Source organism: Balaenoptera physalus (genome assembly GCF_965194825.1).
Source record: "Balaenoptera physalus genome assembly, chromosome: 15".
Lineage (NCBI taxonomy): Eukaryota > Metazoa > Chordata > Mammalia > Artiodactyla > Balaenopteridae > Balaenoptera > Balaenoptera physalus.
In genome coordinates, this window is record NC_138894.1 from 24,305,997 (window position 1) to 24,323,600 (window position 17,604).

Here is a 17,604-nt window from a genome sequence, read left to right on the forward strand (position 1 = left end):
CAGAGGGTTCCACCATCAAACCTCAGTCCTGTTGCCAGGCCACAGGGTTCCACCGTCAAGCCTCAGTCATGTTCCCAAGACTGAGGGTTCCACAATCAAACCTCGGTCATGTTCCGAGGCCACAGGGTTCTTCCATCAAACCTCTGTCATGTTCCCAGGCCACAGGATTCCACAATCTAACATCAGTCATGTTCCCAGTCCAATGGTTTCCAGAATCAAACCTCAATCAAGTTCCCAGGACACAGGGTTCCAGAATCAAACCAATGTCAAGTTCCCAGGCCGTGGGTTTCCATCTAGGCCACAGTCATGTTTCCAGGGTACAGGGTTCCACCCTCAAACCTCAGTCATGTTGCCAGTCCACAGGTTTCTGCCATCAAACCTCAGTCAAGTTCCCAGGCCACACGGTGCCAGAATCAAGCCTCAGTCATTTTGCCAGGCCACAGGGTACCACCATTAAACCTCAGTCATGTTCCGAGGCCACAGGGTTCCTCCATCAAACCTCAATCATGTTCCCAGGACACAGGTTTCCAGAATCAAACCAAAGTCAAGTTCCCAGGCCATGAGTTTCCAGTACCAGGCCTCAGTCATCTTTCCAGGGCACAGGGTTCCACAATCAAACCTCAGTCATGTTGACAGTCCACAGGTTTCTGCCATCAAACCTCAGTCAAGTTCCCAGGCCACACGGTGCCAGAATCAAGCCTCAGTCATTTTGCCAGGACAGAGTGTTCCACCATCAAACCTCACTCATGACCCCAGGCCACATATTTCCACAATGAAACCTCAGTCATTTTCCCAGGCCACAGGTATCCAGAATCAAACCTCAGTCATATTCCCAGGACACATGGTTCCAGAATCAAACCTCAGTCATGTTCGCAGGCCACAGGGTTCCACAGTCAATCCTCAGTCATGTTCCCACGACAAAGGTGTCCAGAATCAAACCTCAGTCTTGTTCCCAGGGAACAGGGTTCCATAAACTAACCTCAGTCATGTTGCCAGGCCACAGGTTTCTACCATCAAACCTCAGACATGTTCCCAGGCCACAGGGTTCCAGAATAAAACCTCAGTCATGTTCACAGGCCACAGGGTTCCAGAACCAAGCCTCAGTCAGGTTCCCAGGGCACAGTATTCCACAATCTAAACAGAGGTCATGTTCCCAGGTCACAGGTTTCAAGAATCACGCCTCAGTCATATTCCCAGGCCACAGGTTTCCAGAATCAAACCGATTTCATGTTCCCAGGCAACAGGGTACCAGAATCCAAACCGATGTCATGTTCCCAGGCCACAGGGTTCCACCATCAAATCTCAGTCCTGTTGCCAGGCCACAGGGTTCCACCATCAAGCCTCAGTCATGTTCCTAAGCCTGAGGGTTCCACAATCAAACCTCAGTCATGTTGCCAGGCCACAGGTTTCAACCATCAAACCTCAGTCATATTCCCAGGAAACAGGGTTCCAGAATCAAACCAATGTCATGTTCCCAGGCCACGGGGTTCCAGTATCAGGCCTCAGTCATGTTCCCAGTGCACAGGGTTCCACCAACAAACCTCAGTCATGTTGCCAGTCCACAGGTTTCTGCGATCAAACCACATTCAAGTTCCCAGGCCACAGGGTTCCAGAATCAAGCCTCAGTCATGTTGCCAGGCCACAGGGTACCACCATCAAACCTCAGTCATGTTCCCAGGCCACAGGTTTCCTCCATCAAACCTCAATCATGTTCCCAGGACACAGGTTTCCAGAATCAAACCAAAGTCAAGTTCCCAGGCCATGGTTTTCCAGTACCAGGCCTCAGTCATCTTTCCAGGGCACAGGGTTCCACAATCAAACCTCAGTCATGTTGCCAGTGCACAGGTTTCTGCCATCAAACCTCAGTCAAGTTCCCAGGCCACAGATTTCCAGAATCAAACCTCAGTCATATTCCCAGGACACATGGTTCCAGAATCAAACCTCAGTCATGTTCGCAGGCCACAGGGTTCCACAATCAAACCTCAGTCATGTTCCCAGGACAAAGGTGTCCAGAATCAAAACTCAGTCATGTTCCCAGGGATTAGGGTTCCAGAAACAAACCTCAGTCATGTTGCCAGGCCACAGGTTTCCACCATCAAACCTCAGACATGTTCCCAGGCCTCAGGGTTCCAGAATAAAACCTCAGACATGTTCCCAGACCACAGGGTTACACAATCCACTGATGTCATGTTCCCAGGACACAGGGTTCCAGAATCAAACCTCAGTTATGTTCCCAGGGCAGAGGGTTCCAGAATCAAGCCTCATTCATATTCCCATGCCACAGGGTTCCACAATTAAACCTCAGTCATATTCCCAGGCCAGAGGGTTCCACAATCAAACCTCAGTCCTATTGCCAGGCCACGGATCCACCATCAAGCCTCAGTCATGTTCCCAGGCCACAGGGTTCTTCCATCAAACTTCAGACATGTTCCCAGGCCACAGGATTCCACAATCTCACATCAGTCCTGTTCCCAGGCCAATGGTTTCCAGAATCAAACCCAAGTCATATTCCCAGGCCACAGGTTTCCAGAATCAAACCGATTTCATATTCCCAGGCAACAGGTTTCCACCATCAAACCTCAGTCCTGTTGCCAGGCCACAGGGTTCCACCATCAAGCCTCAGTCATGTTCCGAAGCCTGAGGGTTCCACAATCAAACCTCAGTCATGTTGCCAGGCCACAGGGTTCAACCATCAAACCTCAGACATATTCCCAGGAAACAGGGTTCCCGAATCAAACCAATGTCATGTTCCCAGGCCACGGGGTTCCAGTATCAGGCCTCAGTCATGTTCGCAGTGCACAGGGTTCCACCATCAAACCTCAGTCATGTTGCCGGTCCACAGGTTTCTGCGATCAAACCACATTCAAGTTCCCAGGCCACAGGGTTCCAGAATCAAACCTCAGACATGTTCCCAGGCCACAGGGTTTCAGAATCAAACCGTTCTCATGTTCCCAGCCCACAGGGTTCCACAATCCACTGATGTCATGTTCCCAGGCCACAGGGTTCCAGAATCAGTCCTCAGTTATATTCCCAGACTACAGGGTTCCAGAATAAAACCTCAGTCATGTTCCATGTCCACAGGGTTCCAGAACCAAGCCTCAGTCAGGTTCCCAGGGCACAGTATTCCACAGTCTAAACAGATGTCATGTTCCCAGGCCACAGGTTTCCAGAATCACGCCTCAGTCATGTTCCCAGTCCACAGGGATCCAGAATCAAACCTCAGTCATGTTGCCAGGCCATAGGGTACCACCATCAAACCTCAGACATATTCCCAGGAAACAGGGTTCCCGAATCAAACCAATGTCATGTTCCCAGTCCACGGGGTTCCAGTATCAGGCCTCAGTCATGTTCCCAGTGCACAGGGTTCCACCATCAAACCTCAGTCATGTTGCCGGTCCACAGGTTTCTGCGATCAAACCACATTCAAGTTCCCAGGCCACAGGGTTCCAGAATCAAACCTCAGACATGTTCCCAGGCCACAGGGTTTCAGAATCAAACCGTTCTCATGTTCCCAGCCCACAGGGTTCCACAATCCACTGATGTCATGTTCCCAGGCCACAGGGTTCCAGAATAAGTCCTCAGTTATATTCCCAGACTACAGGGTTCCAGAATAAAACCTCAGTCATGTTCCAAGTCCACAGGGTTCCAGAACCAAGCCTCAGTCAGGTTCCCAGGGCACAGTATTCCACAGTCTAAACAGATGTCATGTTCCCAGGCCACAGGTTTCCAGAATCACGCCTCAGTCATATTCCCAGTCCACAGGGATCCAGAATCAAACCTCAGTCATGTTGCCAGGCCATAGGGTACCACCATCAAACCTCAGTCATATTTCCAGATCACAGGTTTCCAGAATCAAACCGATTTCTTGTTCCCAGGCAACAGGGTACCAGAATCAAAACCGATGTCATGTTCCCAGGCCACAGGATTCCACAATCTCACATCAGTCATGTTCCCAGGCCAATGGTTTCCAGAATCAAACCTCAGGCATATTCCCTGCCCACATGGCTCCAGAATCAAACCTCAGTCATGTTCCCAGGAAACAGGGTTCCAGAATAAAACCTCAGTCATGTTCCCTGGACACAGGTTTCAAAAATAAAACCCCAGTCATTTTCCCAGGCCACAGGGTTCCAGAATCAAGCCTCACTCATATTCCCAGGCCACAGGGTTCCACAATTAAACCTCAGTCATATTCCCAGGCCAGAGGGTTCCACCATCAAACCTCAGTCCTGTTGCCAGGCCACAGGGTTCCACCGTCAAGCCTCAGTCATGTTCCCAAGCCTGAGGGTTCCACAATCATACCTCGGTCATGTTCCCAGGCCACAGGGTTCTTCCATCAAACCTCTGTCATGTTCCCAGGCCACAGGATTCCACAATCTAACATCAGTCATGTTCCCAGACCAATGGTTTCCAGAATCAAACCTCAATCATGTTCCCAGGACACAGGGTCCCAGAATCAAACCAGTGTCAAGTTCCCAGGCCATGGGTTTCCATGTAGGCCACAGTCATGTTTCCAGGGTATAGGGTTCCACCATCAAACCTCAGTCATGTTGCCAGTCCACAGGTTTCTTCCATCAAACCTCAGTCAAGTTCCCAGGCCACAAGGTGCCAGAATCAAGCCTCAGTCATTTTGCCAGGCCAGAGTGTTCCACCATCAAACCTCACTCATGACCCCAGGTCACATATTTCCACAATGAAACCTCAGTCATTTTCCCAGGCCACAGGTATCCACAATCAAACCTCAGTCATGTTGCCAGGCCACAGGGTTCAACCATCAAACCTCAGTCATATTCCCAGGAAACAGGGTTCCAGAATCAAACCAATGTCATGTTCCCAGGCCACGGGGTTCCAGTATCAGGCCTCAGTCATGTTCCCAGTGCACAGGGTTCCACCATCAAACCTCAGTCATGTTGCCAGGCCACAGGTTTCCACCATCAAACCTCCGACATGTTCCCAGGCCACAGGGTTCCAGAATAAAACCTCAGACATGTTCCCAGGCCACAGGGTTCCACAATCCACTGATGTCATGTTCCCAGGACACAGGGTTCCAGAATCAATCCTCAGTTATGTTCCCAGGGCAGAGGGTTCCAGAATCAAGCCTCACTCATATTCCCAGGCCACAGCGTTCCACAATTAAACCTCAGTCATATTCCCAGGCCAGAGGCTTCCACAATCAAACCTCAGTCCTATTGCCAGGCCACGGTTCCACCATCAAGCCTCAGTCATGTTCCCAGGCCACAGGGTTCTTCCATCAAACCTCTGTCATGTTCCCAGGCCACAGGATTCCACAATCTAACATCAGTCATGTTCCCAGACCAATGGTTTCCAGAATCAAACCTCAATCATGTTCCCAGGACACAGGGTTCCAGAATCAAACCAATGTCAAGTTCCCAGGCCATGGGTTTCCATCTAGGCCACAGTCATGTTTCCAGGGTATAGGGTTCCACCATCAAACCTCAGTCATGTTGCCAGTCCACAGATTTCTTCCATCAAACCTCAGTCAAGTTCCCAGGCCACAAGGTGCGAGAATCAAGCGTCAGTCATTTTGCCATGCCAGAGTGTTCCACCATCAAACCTCACTCATGACCCCAGGTCACATATTTCCACAATGAAACCTCAGTCACTTTCCCAGGCCACAGGTATCCACAATCAAACCTCAGTCATGTTGCCAGGCCACAGGGTTCAACCATCAAACCTCAGTCATATTCCCAGGAAACAGGGTTCCAGAATCAAACCAATGTCATGTTCCCAGGCCACGGGGTTCCAGTATCAGGCCTCAGTCATGTTCCCAGTGCACAGGGTTCCACCATCAAACCTCAGTCATGTTGCCAGGCCACAGGTTTCCACCATCAAACCTCCGACATGTTCCCAGGCCACAGGGTTCCAGAATAAAACCTCAGACATGTTCCCAGGCCACAGGGTTCCACAATCCACTGATGTCATGTTCCCAGGCCACAGGGTTCCAGAATCAATCCTCAGTTATATTCCCAGACTACAGGGTTCCAGAATAAAACCTCAGTCATGTTCCCAGGCCACAGGGTTCCAGAACCAAGCCTCTGTCAGGTTCCCAGGGCACAGTATTCCACAGTCTAAACAGATGTCATGTTCCCAGGCCACAGGTTTCCAGAATCACGCCTCAGTCATGTTCCCAGTCCACAGGGATCCAGAATCAAACCTCAGTCATGTTGCCAGGCCATAGGGTACCGCCATCAAACCTAAGTCATATTCCCAGATCACAGGTTTCCAGAATCAAACCGATTTCTTTTTCCCAGGCAACAGGGTACCAGAATAAAAACCGATGTCATGTTCCCAGGCCACAGGATTCCACAATCTCACATCAGTCATGTTCCCAGGCCAATGGTTTCCAGAATCAAACCTCAGGCATATTCCCTGGCCACATAGTTCCAGAATCAAACCTCAGTCATGTTCCCAGGAAACAGGGTTCCAGAATAAAACCTCAGTCATGTTCCCTGGACACAGGTTTCAAAAATAAAACCCCAGTCATGTTCCCAGGCCACAGGGTTCCAGAATCATGCCTCACTCATATTCCCAGGCCACAGGGTTCCACCATCAAACCTCAGTCCTGTTGCCAGGGCACGGTTCCACCGTCAAGCCTCAGTCATGTTCCCAAGCCTGAGGGTTCCACAATCAAACCTCGGTCATGTTCCCAGGCCACAGGGTTCTTCCATCAAACCTCTGTCATGTTCCCAGGCCACAGGATTCCACAATCTAACATCTTTTCATGTTACCAGACCAATGGTTTCCAGAATCAAACCTCAATCATGTTCCCAGGACACAGGGTTCCAGAATCAAACCAGTGTCAAGTTCCCAGGCCATGGGTTTCCATCTAGGCCAGAGTCATGTTTCCAGGGAACAGGGTTCCACCATCAAACCTCAGTCATGTTGCCAGTCCACATGTTTCTTCCATCAAACCTCAGTCAAGTTCCCAGGCCACACGGTGCCAGAATCAAGCCTCAGTCATTTTGCCAGGCCAGAGTGTTCCACCATCAAACCTCACTCATGACCCCAGGCCACATATTTCCACAATGAAACCTCAGTCATTTTCCCAGGCCACAGGTATCCAGAATCAAACCTCAGTCATATTCCCAGGACACATGGTTCCAGAATCAAACCTCAGTCATGTTCCCTGGCCCCAGGGTTCCACATTCAAACCTCAGTCATGTTCCCAGGACACAGGTGTCCAGGATGAAACCTCAGTCATGTTTCCAGGGAACAGGGTTTCAGAACCAAACCTCAGTCATGTTCCCAGGCCAAAGGGTTACAGAAATAAAACACAGTCATATTCCCAGGCCAGAGGGTTCCACAGTCAAACCTCAGTCATGTTCCCATGCCACAGGGTTCCAGAATCCAACCGATGTCATGTTCCCAGGCCACAGGTTTCCAGAATCTATCCTCAGTCATGTTCCCAGGCCACAGGGTTCCAGAATCAACCCTCAGTTATGTTCCTAGGATACAGGGTTCCAGAATAAAACCTCAGTCATGTTCCCAGTCCACAGGGTTCCAGAAGCATGCCTCAGTCAGCTTTCCAGGGCACAGTGTTCCACAATCTAAACAGATGTCAGGTGCCCAGGTAACAGGTTTCCAGAATCAGGCCTCAGTCATGTTCCCAGGCCACAGGGATCCAGAATCAAACCTCAGTCATGTTGCCAGGCCATAGGGTACCACCATCAATCCTCAGTCATATTCCCAGGCCACAGGTTTCCAGAATCAAACCTCTGACTTATTCCCAGGCCACAGGGTTCCAGAAGCAAACCGATTTCATGTTCCCAGGCAACAGGGTACCAGAATCCAAACCGATGTCATGTTCCCAGGCCACAGGATTCCACAATATCACATCAGTCATGTTCCCAGGCCAATGGTTTCCAGAATCAAACCTCAGTCATAGTCCCAGGCCACATGTTTCCACAATCAAACCTCAGTCCTGTTGCCAGGCCACGGTTCCACCATCAAGCCTCAGTCATGTTCAAAGACCAGAGTGTTCCACAATCAAACCTAAGTCATCTTGCCAGGCCTCAGTGTTCCACCATGAAACCTCAGTCCTGTTGCCAGGCCACGGTTCCACCATCAAGCCTCAGTCATGTTCCCAGGCCACAGGGTTCCAGAATAAATCCTCAGTCATGTTTCCAGTGCACAGGGTTCCAGAATAAAAGCAATGTCATGTTCCTAGGCCACGGGGTTCCAGTATCAGGCCTCAGTCATGTTCCCAGTGCACAGGGTTCCACCATCAAACCTCAGTCATGTTGCCAGTCCACAGGTTTCTGCCGTCAAATCAGAGTCAAGTTCCCAGGCCACCGGGTTCCAGAATCAAGCCTCAGTCATGTTGCCAGCCCACAGGGTACCACCATTAAACCTCAGTCATGTTCCCAGGCCACAGGGTTCTTCCATCAAACCTGTCATGTTCCCAGGCCAGAGGATTGCACAGTCTAACATCAGTCATGTTCTCAGACCAATTGTTTCCAGAAACAAACCTCAATCATGTTCCCAGGACACAGGGTTCCAGAATCAAACCAATGTCAATTTCCCAGGCCATGGGTTTCCATCTAGGCCACAGTCATGTTTCCAGGGCACAGGGTTCCACAATCAAACCACAGTCATGTTGCCAGTCCACAGGTTTCTGCCATCAAACCTCAGTCAAGTTCTCAGCCACAGGGCTCGAGAATCAAGCCTCAGTCATTTTACCAGGGCAGAGTGTTCCACCATCAAACCTCACTCATGACACCAGGCCACATATTGCCACAATGAAACATAAGTCATTTTCCCAGGCCACAGGTATCCAGAATCAAACCTCAGTCATATTCCCAGGACACATGGTTCCAGAATCAAACCTCAGTCATATTCCCAGGACACATGGTTCCAGAATAAAACCTCAGTCATGTTCCCAGTCCACAGGGTTCCAGAACCAAGCCTCAGTCAGGTTCTAGGGCACAGTATTCCACAATCTAAACAGATGTCATGTTCCCAGGTCACAGGTTTCCAGAATCACGCCTCAGTCATGTTCCCAGGCCACAGGGATCCAGAATCAAACCTCAGTCATGTTGCCAGGCCATAGGGTACCACCATCAAACCTCAGTCATATTCCCAGGCCACAGGTTTCCAGAATCAAACCGATTTCATGTTCCCAGGCAACAGGGTACCAGAATCCAAACCGATGTCATGTTCCCAGGCCACAGGGTTCCACCATCAAATCTCAGTCCTGTTGCCAGGCCACAGGCTTCCAACATCAAGCCTCAGACATGTTCCCAGGCCACAGGGTTCCAGAATCAAACCGTTCTCGTGTTCCCAGGCCACAGGCTTCCACAATCCACTGATGTCATGTTCCCATTCAAAAGGGTTCCAGAATCAAACCTCAGTTATGTTCCCAGGCCACAGGGTTCCAGAATCAAGCCTCAGTCATGTTCGCAGGCCACAGGGATCCAGAATCAAACCTCACTCATGTTGCCAGGCCATAGGGTACCACCATCAAACCTCAGTCATGTTCCCAGGCCACAGGATTCCAGAATCAAACCGATTTAATGTTCCCAGGCAACAGGGTACCAGAATACAAACTGATGTCATGTTCCCAGGCCACAGGGTTCCAGAATCAAGCCTCACTCATATTCCCAGGCCACAGGGTTCCACAATTAAACCTCAGTCATATTCCCAGGCCAGAGGGTTCCACAATCAAACCTCAGTCCTGTTGCCAGGCCACGGTTTCACCATCAAGCCTCAGTCATGTTCCCAGCCCAGAGTGTTCCACAATCAAACCTAAGTCATCTTGCCAGGCCACAGGGTTCCACCATCAACTCTCAGTCCTGTTGCCAGGCCACAGGCTTCCACCATCAAGCCTCAGTCACGTTCCCAAGCCTGAGGGTTCCGCAATCAAACCTCTGTCATGTTGCCAGGCCACAGGGTTACAGAATTAAACCACAGTCATATTCCCAGGCCAGAGGGTTCCACAGTCAAACCTCACTCATGTTCCCATGCCACAGGTTTCCAGAAGCCAACCGATGTCATGTTCCCAGGCCACAGGGTTCCAGAATCAATCCTCATTCGTGTTCCCAGGCCACAGGGTTCCAGAATCAATCTGCAGTTATGTTCCCAGGCTACAGGTTTCCAGAATAAAACCTCAGTCATATACCCAGTCCACAGGGTTCCAGAACCAAACCTCAGTCAGGTTCCCAGGGCACAGTATTCCACAATGTAAACAGATGTCATGTTCCCAGGTCACAGGTTTCCAGAATCACGCCTCAGTCATGATCCCAGGCCACAGGGATCCAGAATCAAACCTCAGTCATGTTGCCAGGCCATAGGGTACCACCATCAAACCTCAGTTATATTCCCAGGCCACAGGTTTCCAGAATCAAACCGATTTCATGTTCCCAGGCAACAGGGTACCAGAATCCAAACCGATGTCATGTTCCCAGGCCACAGGGTTCCACCATCAAATCTCAGTCCTGTTGCCAGGCCACAGGCTTCCACCATCAAGCCTCAGTCATGTTTCCAAGCCTGAGGGTTCCACAATCAAACCTCTGTCATGTTGCCAGGCCACAGGGTTCAACCACAAAACCTCAGTCATGTTCCCAGGAAACAGGGTTCCAGAGTCAAACCAATGTCATGTTCCCAGGCCACGGGGTTCCAGTATCAGGCCTCAGTCATGTTCCCAGGACAAAGGTGTCCAGAATCAAACCTCCGTCATGTTCCCAGGGAACAGGGTTCCAGAAACAAACCTCAGTCATGTTGCCAGGCCACAGGTTTCCACCATCAAACCTCAGACATGTTCCCAGGCCACAGGGTTCCAGAATCAAACCGTTCTTATGTTCCCAGGCCAAAGGGTTCCACAATCCACTGATGTCATGTTCCCAGGCCACAGGGGTCCAGAATGAAACCTCAGTTATATTAACAGGCCACAGGGTTCCAGAATCAAGCCTCCCTCATATTCCCAGGCCACAGGGTTCCACAATTAAACCTCAGTCATATTCCCAGGCCAGAGGGTTCCACAATCAAACCTCAGCCCTGTTGCCAGGCCACGGTTCCACCATCAACCCTCAGTCATGTTCCCAGGCCTGAGTGTTCCACAATCAAACCTAAGTCATCTTGCCAGGCCTCAGGATTCCACCATCAAGTCTCAGTCCTGTTGCCAGGCCACAGGCTTCCACCATCAAGCCTCAGTCATGTTTCCAAGCCTGAGGGATCCACAGTCAAACCTCTGTCATGTTGCCAGGCCTCAGGGTTCAACCATCAAACCTCAGTCATGTTCCCAGGAAACAGGGTTCCAGAATCAATCCAATGTCATGTTCCCAGGCCACGGGGTTCCAGTATCAGGCCTCAGTCATGTTCCCAGTGCACAGGGTTCCACAATCAAACCTCAGTCATGTTCCCAGGCCACAGGATTTTTCCATCAAACCTCAGTCATGTTCTCAGGTCACAGGATTCCACAATCTCACATCAGTCATGTTCCCAGGCCAATGGTTTCCAGAATCAAACCTCAGTCATATTCCCAGGCCACATGGTTCCAGAATCAAATCTCAGTCATGTTCCCAGGACACAGGGTTCCAGAATAAAACCTCAGCCATGTTCCCTGGACACAGGTTCCAAAAATAAAACCCCAGTCAAGTTCCCAGGCCACAGGGTTCCAGAATCAAGCCTCACTCATATTCCCAGGCCAGAGGGTTCCACAATTAAACCTCAGTCATATTCCCAGGCCAGAGTGTTCCTCAATCAAACCTCAGTCTTGTTGCCAGGCCACGGTTCCACCATCAAGCCTCAGACATGTTCCCAAGCCTTAGGGTTCCACAATCAATCCTCTTTCATGTTGCCAGGCCACAGGGTTACAGAATTAAACCACAGTCATATTCCCAGGCCAGAGGGTTACACAGTCAAACCTCACTCATATTCCCATGCCACAGGGTTCCAGAATCCAACGCATGTCATTTTCCCTGGCCACAGGGTTCCAGAATCTATCCTCAGTCATGTTCCCAGGCCACAGGGTTCCAGAGTAAAACCTCAGTCATATTGCCAGTCCACAGGTTTCTGCGATCAAATCAGAGTCAAGCTCCCAGGCCACAGGGTTCCAGAATCAAGCCTCAGTCATGTTGCCAGGCCACATGGTACCACCATCAAACCTCAGTCATGTTCCCAGTCCACAGGGTTCTTCCATCAAACCTCAGTCATGTTCCCAGGCCACAGGATTCCACAATCTCACATCAGTCATGTTCCCAGGCCAATGGTTTCCAGAAACAATACTCAGTCATATTCCCAGGCCACATGGTTCTAGAAACAAACCTCAGTCATGTTCCCAGGACACAGGGTTCCAGAATAAAACCTCAGCCATGTTCCCTGTACACAGGTTCCAAAAATAAAACCCCAGTGATGTTCCCAGGCCACAGGGTTCTAGAATCAAGCCTCCCTCATATTCCCAGGCCACAGGGTTCCACAATCACACCTCAGGCCTGTTGCCAGGCCACAGGCTTCCACCATCAAGCCTCAGTCATGTTCCCAGGCCAGAGTGTTCCACAATCAAACCTAAGTCATCCTGCCAGGGCACAGGGTTCCACCCTCAAACCTCTGTCATGTTCCCAGGTCACAGGGTTCCAGAAAAAAACCTCAGTCATGTTCCCAGGCCACAGGTTTCCAGAATCAATCCTCAGTTATCTTCCCAGGCTACAGGGTTCCAGAATAAAACCTCAGTCATATTCCCAGTCCACAGGGTTCCAGAACCAAGCCTCAGTCAGGTTCCCAGGGCATAGTATTCCACAATCTAAACAGATGTCATGTTCCCAGGTCAAAGGTTTCCAGAATCACGCCTCAGTCATGTTCCCAGGCCACAGGGATCCAGAATCATACCTCAGTCATGTTGCCAGGGCATAGGGTACCACCATCAAACCTCAGTCATATTCCCAGTCCAAAGGTTTCCAGAATCAAACCGATTTCATGTTCCCAGGCAACAGGGTACCAGAATACAAACTGATGTCATGTTTCCAGGCCACAGGGTTCCAGAATCAAGCCTCACTCATATTCCCAGGCCACAGGGTTCCACAATTAAACCTCAGTCATATTCCCAGGCCAGAGGGTTCCACAATCAAACCTAAGTCATCTTGCCAGGCCACAGGGTTCCACCATCAAACCTCAATCCTGTCGCAAGGCCATAGGCTTCCACCATCAAGCCTCAGTCACGTTCCCAAGCCTGAGGATTCCACAATCAAACCTCTGTCATGTTGCCAGGCCACAGGGTTACAGAATTAAACCACAGTCATATTCCCAGGACAGAGGGTTCCACAGTCAAACTTCACTCATGTTCCCATGCGACAGGTTTCCAAAATCCAACCGATGTCATGTTCCCAGGCCACAGGGTTCCAGAATCAATCCTCAGTCGTTTTCCCAGGCCACAGGGTTCCAGAATAAAACCTCAGTCATATTGCCAGTCCACAGGTTTCTGCGATCAAATCAGAGTCAAGCTCCCAGGCCACAGGGTACCAGAATAAAGCTTCAGTCATGTTGCCAGGCCACATGGTACCACCATCAAACCTCAGTCATGTTCCCAGTCCACAGGGTTCTTCCATCAAACCTCAGTCATGTTCCCAGGCCACAGGATTCCACAATCTCACATCAGTCATGTTCCCAGGCCAGAGGGTTCCACAATCAAACCTCAGTCCTGTTGCCAGGCCACGGTTCCACCATCAAGCCTCAGTCATGTTCCCAGGCCAGAGTGTTCCACAATCAAACCTAAGTCATCTTGCCAGGCCACAGGGTTCCACCATCAACTCTCAGTCCTGTTGCCAGGCCACAGGCTTCCACCATCAAGCCTCAGTCACGTTCCCAAGCCTGAGGGTTCCACAATCAAACCTCTGTCATGTTGCCAGGCCACAGGGTTACAGAATTAAACCACAGTCATATTCCCAGGCCAGAGGGTTCCACAGTCAAACCTCACTCATGTTCCCATGCCACAGGTTTCCAGAAGCCAACCGATGTCATGTTCCCAGGCCACAGGGTTCCAGAATCAATCCTCAGTCGTGTTCCCAGGCCACAGGGTTCCAGAGTCAATCCGCAGTTATGTTCCCAGGCTACAGGTTTCCAGAATAAAACCTCAGTCATATTCCCAGTCCACAGGGTTCCAGAACCAAGCCTCAGTCAGGTTCCCAGGGCACAGTATTCCACAATCTAAACAGATGTCATGTTCCCAGGTCACAGGTTTCCAGAATCATGCCTCAGTCATGATCCCAGGCCACAGGGATCCAGAATCAAACCTCAGTCATGTTGCCAGGCCATAGGGTACCACCATCAAACCTCAGTTATATTCCCAGGCCACAGGTTTCCAGAATCAAACCGATTTCATGTTCCCAGGCAACAGGGTACCAGAATCCAAACCGATGTCATGTTCCCAGGCCACAGGGTTCCACCATCAAATCTCAGTCCTGTTGCCAGACCACAGGCTTCCACCATCAAGCTTCAGTCATGTTTCCAAGCCTGAGGGTTCCACAATCAAACCTCTGTCATGTTGCCAGGCCACAGGGTTCAACCATCAAACCTCAGTCATGTTCCCAGGAAACAGGGTTCCAGAGTCAAACCAATGTCATGTTCCCAGGCCACGGGGTTCCAGTATCAGGCCTCAGTCATGTTCCCAGGACAAAGGTGTCCAGAATCAAACCTCAGTCATGTTCCCAGGGAACAGGGTTCCAGAAACAAACCTCAGTCATGTTGCCAGGCCACAGGTATCCACCATCAAACCTCAGACATGTTCCCAGGCCACAGGGTTCCAGAATCAAACCGTTCTCATGTTCCCAGGCCAAAGGGTTCCACAATCCACTGATGTCATGTTCCCAGGCCACAGGGTTCCAGAATCAAACCTCAGTTATATTAACAGGCCACAGGGTTCCAGAATCAAGCCTCCCTCATATTCCCAGGCCACAGGGTTCCACAATTAAACCTCAGTCATATTCCCAGGCCAGAGGGTTCCACAATCAAACCTCAGCCCTGTTGCCAGGCCACGGTTCCACCATCAACCCTCAGTCATGTTCCCAGGCCTGAGTGTTCCACAATCAAACCTAAGTCATCTTGCCAGGCCTCAGGATTCCACCATCAAGTCTCAGTCCTGTTGCCAGGCCACAGGCTTCCACCATCAAGCCTCAGTCATGTTTCCAAGCCTGAGGGATCCACAGTCAAACCTCTGTCATGTTGCCAGGCCTCAGGGTTCAACCATCAAACCTCAGTCATGTTCCCAGGAAACAGGGTTCCAGAATCAATCCAATGTCATGTTCCCAGGCCACGGGGTTCCAGTATCAGGCCTCAGTCATGTTCCCAGTGCACAGGGTTCCACAATCAAACCTCAGTCATGTTCCCAGGCCACAGGATTTTTCCATCAAACCTCAGTCATGTTCCCAGGACACAGGGTTCCAGAATAAAACCTCAGCCATGTTCCCTGGACACAGGTTCCAAAAATAAAACCCCAGTCAAGTTCCCAGGCCACAGGGTTCCAGAATCAAGCCTCACTCATATTCCCAGGCCAGAGTGTTCCTCAATCAAACCTCAGTCTTGTTGCCAGGCCACGGTTCCACCATCAAGCATCAGACATGTTCCCAAGCCTTAGGGTTCCACAGTCAAACCTCTTTCATGTTGCCAGGCCACAGGGTTCCAGAATCAATCCTCATTCGTGTTCCCAGGCCACAGGGTTCCAGAATCAATCTGCAGTTATGTTCCCAGGCTACAGGGTTCCAGAATAAAACCTCAGTCATATTCCCAGGCCACAGTGTTCCAGAACCAAGCCTCAGTCAGGTTCCCAGGGTACAGTATTCCACAATCTAAACAGATGTCATGTTCCCAGGTCAAAGGTTTCCAGAATCACGCCTCAGTCATGTTCCCAGGCCACAGGGATCCAGAATCAAACCTCACTCATGTTGCCAGGCCATAGGGTACCACCATCAAAACTAAGTCATATTCCCAGGCCACAGGTTTCCAGAAACAAACCGATTTCATGTTCCCAGGCAACAGGGTAACAGAATCCATAGCGATGTCATGTTCCCTGGCCACAGGGTTCCACCATCAAATCTCAGTCCTGTTGCCAGGCCACAGGGTGCCACCATCAAGCCTCAGTCATGTTCCCAAGCCTGAGGGTTCCACAATCAAACCTCAGTCATGTTGCCAGGCCACAGGGTTCAACCATCTAACCTCAGTCATGTTCCCAGGAAACAGGGTTCCAGAATGAAACCAATGTCATGTTCCCAGTCCATGGGGTTCCACTATCTGGCCTCAGTCATGTTCCCAGTGCACAGGGTTCCACCATCAAACCTCAGTCATGTTGCCAGTCCACAGGTTTCTGCGATTACATCAGAGTCAAGTTCCCAGGCCACAGGGTTCCAGAATCAAGCCTCAGTCATGTTGCCAGGCCACAGGGTACCACCATCAAACCTCAGTCATGTTCCAAGGCCACAGAGTTCTTCCATCAAACCTCAGTCATGTTCCCAGGCCACAAGATTCCACAATCTCACATTAGTCATGTTCCCAGGCAAAAGGTTTCCAGAATCAAACCTCAGTCCTATTCCCAGGCCACATGGTTCCAGAATCAAACCTCAGTCATGTTCCCAGGACACAGGGATCCAGAATAAAACCTCAGCCATGTTCCCTGACACAGGCTCCAAAAATAAAACCCCAGTCATGTTCCCAGGCCACAGGGTTCCAGAATCAAGCCTCACTCATATTCCCAGGCGACAGGGTTCCACAGATAAACCTCAGTCATATTCCCAGGCCAGATTGTTCCACGGTCAAACCTCAGTCATGTTCCCATGCCACAGGGTTCCAGAATCCAACCGATGTCATGTTCCCAGGACACAGGGTTCCAGAATCAATCCTCAGTCATGTTCTCAGGCCACAGGGTTCCAGAATAAAACCTCAGTCAATTTCCCAGGCCACAGGGTTCCAGAATCAATCCGCAGTTATGTTCCCAGGCTACAGGGTTCTAGAATAAAACCTCAGTCATATTCCAAGTCCACAGGGTTCCAGAACCAAGCCTCAGTCAGGTTTCCAGGGCACAGTATTCCACAACCTAAACATATGTCATGTTCCCAGGTCACAGGTTCCCAGAATCACGCCTCAGTCATGTTCCCAGGCCACAGGGATCCAGAAACTAACCTCAGTCCTGTTGCCAGGCCACAGGCTTCCACCATCAAGGCTCAGTCATATTCCCAGGCCACAGGTTTCCAGAATCAAACCGATTTCATGTTCCCAGGCAACAGGGAACCAGAATCCAAACCGATGTCATGTTCCCAGGCCACAGGGTTCCACCATCAAATCTCAGTCCTGTTGCCAGGCCACAGGGTGCCACCATCAAGCCTCAGTCATGTTCCCAAGCCTGAGGGTTCCACAATCAAACCTCAGTCATGTTGCCAGGCCACAGTGTTCAACCATCAAACCTCAGTCATGTTCCCAGGAAACAGGGTTCCAGAATCAAACCAATGTCATGTTCCTAGGCCACGGGGTTCCAGTATCAGGCCTCAGTCATGTTCCCAGTGCACAGGGTTCCACCACTAAACCCCAGTCATGCTGCCAGTCAACAGGTTTCTGCGATCAAATCAGAGTCAAGTTCCAGGCCACAGGGTTCCAGAATCAAGCCTCAGT

At 50.5% G+C, this 17,604-nt stretch overlaps 2 long non-coding RNA genes across 2 annotated transcripts in view; one reads left to right on the forward strand and one right to left on the reverse strand.

The window, feature by feature from the left end:
- Nucleotides 1-589: 589 nt before the first annotated feature.
- The window catches only part of LOC309643934, a 261,737-nt gene continuing 244,722 nt past the window's right edge, over nt 590-17,604 (reverse strand). The window contains exons 2-3 of the long non-coding RNA XR_014254155.1: nt 11,602-11,641; nt 590-659 (exon numbers count right to left, since the gene is read on the reverse strand). This is a non-coding gene — a long non-coding RNA (uncharacterized lncRNA). The remainder of the gene's footprint in view (nt 660-11,601; nt 11,642-17,604) is intronic.
- The window catches only part of LOC309643935, a 184,482-nt gene continuing 177,657 nt past the window's right edge, over nt 10,780-17,604 (forward strand). Inside the window, exons 1-2 of the long non-coding RNA XR_014254156.1 lie at nt 10,780-10,887; nt 16,883-16,961. This is a non-coding gene — a long non-coding RNA (uncharacterized lncRNA). The remainder of the gene's footprint in view (nt 10,888-16,882; nt 16,962-17,604) is intronic.